Below are 8,988 nucleotides of genomic sequence, written 5' to 3' on the forward strand. Positions count from 1 at the left end.
GACCCACTGACAAGGGGATTATTGCTGACACACCAAGAAACATCATCGGGACTAAGAGGATTTGAATCAACGACCACGTGTTCACGACCTGCACAATGAATGTAAAGTGAGTGTGAGTGAGTTTAGTTTTACGCCGCACTCAGCAATATTCCAGCCAGAGGTACAGAGAAGCTTCGTATCTGCGTAAATTACGCAAATATGTGAAAACTCTATTCCTATTAAGTCTGTTAGGTACAGGTTGGGGAGACCGGGGTCAATTGTAACAAGGGCGATTACTCTAAAGGTTTTCGCTCAAGCATAGTGTAGGTGAGTAGAGTTATTTCCCTTTACTTTCCTGCGGTACTCATCCAGGCGTTTTTCATCTGCTCGCTTATGGCGAGATACAGTTGACGAAAAATCGTTTTTCACATAGGTAAGTAATTTTTTCACAAAACGTATTAAAGCGTTCTTAATGCAGTAAATGGTGTTTGGGTATGAAATTAACTTTTCAAGTGTAAAATGTAGATAACACGGTGTTACAATTGCCCCCATGTAATTTTCCCTTGTGTTATGATAATAAAACAAATTATGGTGAAGGTTTTATGTTAGTTCTTTACTAGGTTTATCATAGTAGAACATGTTCAGTGTAATGTTGATAGTTTTAGCCTCGGGTGAAAGTTTTTGGTGTTTGTCTTTGTATTATGTTTTGGGCATACCTATACAAGAATTATAACCCAAAAACATTTTAAATGTCGATGGTGATAAAGGTTTATTGTTAATCCATTTACACCTCAACTGATCAAGATAACATCTTTCCACATTATGTTTGGATGTGTTTTGGAAAATAAACAAATTGTTACATTTGAACCTTCTTTGTTACAGTTGCCCCGTGCTAGGGGTCAATTGTAATACTTGTACTCATTGCATTTGATACGTAATAACTTTGTAACGACATGATAGTGAACTTGAAACGACACTGAGGTTTAAAGCCAAGAAGCCAATGTACTAGTTAGTACCGATTAACTTTGTGAGCGGTCGTCTGGGATCGAACTACAAGAAGTTAAGTAAAAAGTGTTACAATTGACCCCGGTCTCCCCTACGCTTGAATTTTTGTAAATACTCAATAGATTTGATCTTACATGCGTACACACAAAAAAGTCAAATCTTAGCTTGTGTACTGGTTGATAGATAAAATAACTGAGGTATATTGAGAGGTTCTATTTCAGGACATGAACTTGACAATTTGCAGTCCTTCTTATCGTTTCTCATGATATTACAGATCAAATATAAATAACAAACACTAACATTTTAAACTTTATTATATTTTTTAAAATTAATGGAAAATGGCAAAATACCCAACTGAGTTTGGGTGAGGGCGAGTACAATTTATTTGGTTACTCAAAGGAAAATTAGGATACCCAATTGAGATGAACACAAGCGAGTACATAACTCAATGACCCAAAACGTTATCTGTAGCTCTGATTCCAGCTATATGGCAACGGTCTGTGTGATCAATCTAGGGATCAACAGCATGAGCATAGATCTACGCAATTGGGTTACGATGACTTTTGTCAACCAAGTCAGTGAGCCTGACCACCCGATCCCGTTAGTCGCCTTTTACGACAAGCATGGGTTACTGAAGAACAATTCCAATCCGGATCTTCATGGGTTCCAAACTATTTTAAGGCACTGGCACACCACTAGGTCTAAGACGTGGAATATTTCGGGCTTTTTCTCCAACATTAAGTTGGCAGGCCCTGACATAACTGGAACACTGTTAACAGGAGCGTGAACCTTTCACCTTCCAACACCTCCCAGATCCAGATCTGGGCCTCCTTTCACAAAGCACTAAGGTATATAGTAACGTTGATACAGTGTTAAGGAATGGAGTTAAGGTTAACCTTAGCAAAGGCTGCTTCGTGAAAGGAGACCCAGATCAGAACACTTTACCAACGAAGTTCAAGGACTACTTTGCATGTATACGTCACCTGGGCTCAATAAATCATAAACCAAATTCCGATCGTATATGTACAAATCGATCGGATTAAGATCGTCTGCGTAGAAATCGATCTGGCCAAGGTCCCTGTAATGTATTGATTGGTTGAACTTTGTATTGAGGATATTCATGTTATTCACGTGCATGGGCTTGCCGCATGGCTGGGTTAGAGATTACTTTAGGGTCGAGTATAAATATAAGCGAGTGCTATGTGACGTCACTCGGCGGCCATCTTCCAACCTAGCGATGTACCTCTAATGTTTCTATTGGGCGATTAAAGTGTGTGAAACAAGAAGATGTAGTCTCTCGTACAGACCCTGAAGCAAATATATCCAAGAAAGCCCACACAAGTCTAGAAAATGTGGCAAGTCTAGATTTCCTCAGCTTCAGGAAGAAAGTCTCAGGGCTCCTTTTCATTATATTTTATATTTTTTTACTATGAACTTTTTTCAGTAAAATATGTTCATTTCAGAGACTAGTTGTTAGTCTAAAGAAGATGTTGTATGGTTTATATGTGAAGAAAGAGAAGAAACCAGTGTCGTTCTGCGTGATTTTGCGTCAGTCATGGCGTCACGCAGCACAGAGACTTGACAGTTTCGTGTAAACACATCACATTCCTGTATTGTATCTATTTTTAATTTCCTATTTCTTGCTACTATGCTCTTTCCATGCAAATGGGTGTCTGAAAATTTGAGAAAATGCTACACAGTGTAAAGTCTGAAATTTTCTTTGTTTACATTTCAAACACGTGTTGTTTTTCGCGCACAGCATTTGTTTCCACCCCCAATATCTTTCGTTTCAGTTTATCTAGACGCTTGGTATTGGTGACAAAGACCAGTTGTAATTAGATTCTAATATGTATGAGGAATTCAGTAGGGCTGGGACGAGTAGGAAAAAATGGAATCGAGTACCCGCATGTACGTACCCGAATCGGAATCGAGTACCCGGAAATGTAAGAAATACATTCGGGTCAACTTTCTGAATTATTATAGAAAACTTGAACAGTTGGTAATAAGACATTAAAACTGACCTAAAGCTATTTAATTAACTGATTAACACCATTACTTACTAGTACATTCCTCGTTATAACAACGAACGTTTCGTTCCTGCTGCTACTGTAACTTAACTACTCCCTGCTCATTCACAGATAAATTACAGTCATTAAAACTATGCTCCATTAATCGGACAATACCAACGATGTAAAGACCCGTGAATTTCAGGGTTAGAATATTGATCTTCAGTAACCCATGTTGTCGTAAGAGACGACTAACGGGATCGGGTGGTCAGACTCGCTGACTTGGTTGACAAATGTCATCGGTTCCCAATTGCGAAGATCGATGCTCATGTTGTTGATCACTGGATTGTCTGGTCCAGACCCGATTATTTACAGACCGCCGCCATATAGCTGGAATATTGCTGAGTGTGGCGTAAAACTTTACTCACTCACTCACTCACTCAGTGATGTAAATGTGTGTTACGTCAAAAATGAAAAAGACAAGCTATTGTCTGCCCTTGTCATTACAGAGCTCTCTCCCTTTCCGGACACTCGATTCCTAGAAATAGGACTCGATTCCAGCTGTACCCGACCCGGATTCAAGTACCCGAGTACCCGTCCCAGCCTTAGAATTCAGACAGTCATTTGTCGCCCCTTATGTGATGTAATTTGCGTTTCAATACCGGTCTTCGCGAAACGTGATTTTGTAAACACTATCCAATTGGGCGCAAAGTGCACTTGGGCGTTCGTGTGAGTGTATTTATGAAAACATCTGAACACGATTCCAGGTTTATCGGCAACGTTTCAGAATTATTAGTGAGTTGATGAAAAACTGATATCATTGTTAATTAATATGCTATTTTTGAAAGTCTATACTCCAAGTAATTATCCGATTTTGTTTGGATATGTCCGTCTAGCATTCTTCCCATAGATGGATTTTAATTACATTTTTACTAATCATTTCAGCAATAGGCCTAATTTCTTTTTCATTCTTCGAATGTTTTATTTGAAGCAAATCATCTTTTAAAACTGCTATATAAATTGACGAAAACTTAGTTAGCATAAACATTGTTCTCGCAACTGATATGTAGGAAAATAAACAAAATATTATTATGTATCTATTTCTGTTGTGAGTGATATGCAGGCCTACTTTGTAGTCACTTTGATTAAATGTTATATTTGAATATCGAAACCTTTTGTCACAGCAGAACACAACACTAGTATCTCTTGTCATATTACACGATAATATTTGGAATTTTTAACTTTTTTTATAACAATATCTGAATGCTAATGTTATACACTGATAGGTTCATAGAAGGAATACAATGGCACAATAGTATTTCTCTGCCGAATCGTTGCAGCGTTCTATAGTACCCTTATGAAATATGATACATGTTTTCCGTCCTTGAAGACATTGAAAAGAACTATCTATGCATTAAATGGAGGTTCACCTTATTAATGAGTATCGAGGATATTATATCTAATACAGCGTTCTATAATACACTTATGAAATATAATACATGTTTTCCGACCGTGAAGTCATTAAAAAGAATTATGCATTTTCTGCAGTCACTTGTGAATTGAACTAAATGAAGGTTCATCTGATTAATGAGTATCGAGGAAATTATGTTCATCTATAAATTAGACGCAGCTTCATGTTTTTCAAGACATCTTTCCGGAATATGCGTCTGTGAAGGCGTTCAGGTAATGACGATATTGCACAGTATTATTCATCAGATTCCTGTCAACAGTAAGGTCGGATAATAGGTCGATTTTATTCAGCAGTGTTTGCCCTGGGGTCTATAGTACAATTACAGTTTGATTACTTGCACGTCGTGCTAGTAACATATTAAGTTTCTGTTGGCATTAAATGCATATTTCAGATAAAAAGCTAATGGTATTAATTTCACAACATCTATATTGTTTGATGTTAAAAGATTTGGCAATGTGTGTTCATGCATTACAATTTTTGACAGACTTGGCAAATAATTAATAAATGATATTGATAGCATCTTCACGACTTGGCCATACAGTAATGACAATTTAAGGAGTGAAAAGTGAGCGATAGGTTTTGTGGGAATTCAAAGAATCATTAAGACTGTAGCCGTCTAAACGTAACTCTGTGTGTAATATTTATACATTTTCTATCCACGGACAACATGCTTCTAATATTAATATTTTTTTCATGGATTCATCATATTTTATCTATAGCTGTGCTATAGTTTTTCATTAAAATGTCTTTTCTGTTGTTGGAAAGTAAGTCCCACACAGAGCTGGGATCATATGTCTTTGAAATATAAATTATGCAAACGGCTGGAACCTTGTGTTCCAATACAAAACGTTCGTAGCGCTACGACAATTCGCATGCCTATGATAAACTAAATTTCGACTTCTCTTTTTTCTTGGGGTGCAGGCGACATTTTGCGTTTCCATTTTTGGTAAACCGGAAGTAAACGGAATTATGGGATATATGGAAGCTAACCAGTGACGTTAACCACACTGTTAAACTTTGACGGCGACGTTAGCTAACGACATGACTAACCATGTTTTGAACAACGCATATTTAACGTTCGGTTACCTAACGGCCGGTTAATGATTTAACCGTCCGTTAGGAGTTAACTGGCGGTTTAGATAACCGAGTGTTGAACAACAGGGCCCTCTTCAACTCTTCGGGGGCGGTGAGGTAGCCTAGTGGTTAAAGCGTTCGCTCGTCACGTCGAAGACCGGGGTTCGATTCCCCACATGGATACAATGTGTGAAGCACATTTCTGGCGTCCCCCGCCGTGATATTGCTGGAATATTGCTAAAAGCGGCGTAAAAAATACTCACTCACACACTTCAGCTCTCCACTGGAAATAAAGGTAATCTTTTGTCTCCTTCGTATTTGTCACTATTGGATGAGTGTAGTTTTACGCCGCTCTGAGCGTGCGGAAAGGGATACAGTTTTCACAGGTCTCCGATGTTTACCACTTTGGTAAGACCCACTGACAAGGGGATTATTGCTGACACACCAAGAAACATCATCGGGACTAAGAGGATTTGAATCAACGACCACGTGTTCACGACCTGCACAATGAATGTAAAGTGAGTGTGAGTGAGTTTAGTTTTACGCCGCACTCAGCAATATTCCAGCCAGAGGTACAGAAGCTTCGTATCTGCGTAAATTACGCAAAATTTATGTGAAAACTCTATTCCTATTAAGTCTGTTAGGTACAGGTTGGGGAGACCGGGGTCAATTGTAACAAGGGCGATTACTCTAAAGGTTTTCGCTCAAGCATAGTGTGTAGGTGAGTAGAGTTATTTCCCTTTACTTTCCTGCGGTACTCATCCAGGCGTTTTTCATCTGCTCGCTTATGGCGAGATACAGTTGACGAAAAATCGTTTTTCACATAGGTAAGTAATTTTTTCACAAAACGTATTAAAGCGTTCTTAATGCAGTAAATGGTGTTTGGGTATGAAATTAACTTTTCAAGTGTAAAATGTAGATAACACGGTGTTACAATTGCCCCCATGTAATTTTCCCTTGTGTTATGATAATAAAACAAATTATGGTGAAGGTTTTATGTTAGTTCTTTACTAGGTTTATCATAGTAGAACATGTTCAGTGTAATGTTGATAGTTTTAGCCTCGGGTGAAAGTTTTTGGTGTTTGTCTTTGTATTATGTTTTGGGCATACCAATACAAAATTATAACCCAAAAACATTTTAAATGTCGATGGTGATAAAGGTTTATTGTTAATCCATTTACACCTCAACTGATCAAGATAACATCTTTCCACATTATGTTTGGATGTGTTTTGGAAAATAAACAAATTGTTACATTTGAACCTTCTTTGTTACAGTTGCCCCGTGCTAGGGGTCAATTGTAATACTTGTACTCATTGCATTTGATACGTAATAACTTTGTAACGACATGATAGTGAACTTGAAACGACACTGAGGTTTAAAGCCAAGAAGCCAATGTACTAGTTAGTACCGATTAACTTTGTGAGCGGTCGTCTGGGATCGAACTACAAGAAGTTAAGTAAAAAATGTTACAATTGACCCCGGTCTCCCCTACGCTTGAATTTTTGTAAATACTCAATAGATTTGATCTTACATGCGTACACACAAAAAAGTCAAATCTTAGCTTGTGTACTGGTTGATAGATAAAATAACTGAGGTATATTGAGAGGTTCTATTTCAGGACATGAACTTGACAATTTGCAGTCCTTCTTATCGTTTCTCATGATATTACAGATCAAATATAAATAACAAACACTAACATTTAAACTTTATTATATTTTTAAAATTAATGGAAAATGGCAAAATACCCAACTGAGTTTGGGTGAGGCGAGTACAATTTATTTGGTTACTCAAAGGAAAATTAGGATACCCAATTGAGATGAACACAAGCGAGTACATAACTCAATGACCCAAAACGTTATCTGTAGCTCTGATTCCAGCTATATGGCAACGGTCTGTGTGATCAATCTAGGGATCAACAACATGAGCATAGATCTACGCAATTGGGTTACGATGACTTTTGTCAACCAAGTCAGTGAGCCTGACCACCCGATCCCGTTAGTCGCCTTTTACGACAAGCATGGGTTACTGAAGAACAATTCCAATCCGGATCTTCATGGGTTCCAAACTATTTTAAGGCACTGGCACACCACTAGGTCTAAGACGTGGAATATTTCGGGCTTTTCTCCAACATTAAGTTGGCAGGCCCTGACATAACTGGAACACTGTTAACAGGAGCGTGAACCTTTCACCTTCCAACACCTCCCCAGATCCAGATCTGGGCCTCCTTTCACAAAGCACTAAGGTATATAGTAACGTTGATACAGTGTTAAGGAATGGGAGTTAAGGTTAACCTTAGCAAAGGCTGCTTCGTGAAAGGAGACCCAGATCAGAACACTTTACCAACGAAGTTCAAGGACTACTTTGCATGTATACGTCACCTGGGCTCAATAAATCATAAACCAAATTCCGATCGTATATGTACAAATCGATCGGATTAAGATCGTCTGCGTAGAAATCGATCTGGCCAAGGTCCCTGTAATGTATTGATTGGTTGAACTTTGTATTGAGGATATTCATGTTATTCACGTGCATGGGCTTGCCGCATGGCTGGGTTAGAGATTACTTTAGGGTCGAGTATAAATATAAGCGAGTGCTATGTGACGTCACTCGGCGGCCATCTTCCAACCTAGCGATGTACCTCTAATGTTTCTATTGGGCGATTAAAGTGTGTGAAACAAGAAGATGTAGTCTCTCGTACAGACCCTGAAGCAAATATATCCAAGAAAGCCCACACAAGTCTAGAAAATGTGGCAGGTCTAGATTTCCTCAGCTTCAGGAAGAAAGTCTCAGGGCTCCTTTTCATTATATTTTATATTTTTTTACTATGAACTTTTTTCAGTAAAATATGTTCATTTCAGAGACTAGTTGTTAGTCTAAAGAAGATGTTGTATGGTGATATGTGATGGTGATACACTACAGTCCCCTAGTGGGACAGATGCCTCTATTCACAGAGACTGTGACTCCATCAATATATGTGTCAAAAGTATTTCCGATATTGTAAAGATACGATTGATGCACCAAACGCCTTAACACAGACGGGAGATTGAGATCATTCATCACATAATGGATGAGGCTACTGATACGATCAACCATTAGAGGCGGGTCCAGGATGGGGAAGAGGATGTATGATATAATACCAGGGATACTCTACAACAAACCTTATATAGTCTCCCTGATAATACCCAACCTTTGAAGGGGCTTGACCGACGATGCAGTTGTCTGAGCGAGTGAGTGAGTGAGTTTAGATTTACGCCGCTTTTAGCAATATTCCAGCAATGTCACGATTGGGGACACCACAAAATGAGCTTCACACATTGTACCCATGTGGGGAATCGAAACCGGGTCTTCGGCGTAACGCTTTAACCATTAGGCTACAGCTTTAGCCACCAGGCTACGCCACTGCCTGCAGTTGTCTGAATATCAAAAAGACTTAGTGTAGTGTGCGAACAAAT

This window comes from Haliotis rubra, unplaced genomic scaffold (assembly GCF_003918875.1).
Source record: "Haliotis rubra isolate DU_JTF1 unplaced genomic scaffold, ASM391887v1 Scf681, whole genome shotgun sequence".
In the NCBI taxonomy this organism is placed as follows: domain Eukaryota; kingdom Metazoa; phylum Mollusca; class Gastropoda; order Lepetellida; family Haliotidae; genus Haliotis; species Haliotis rubra.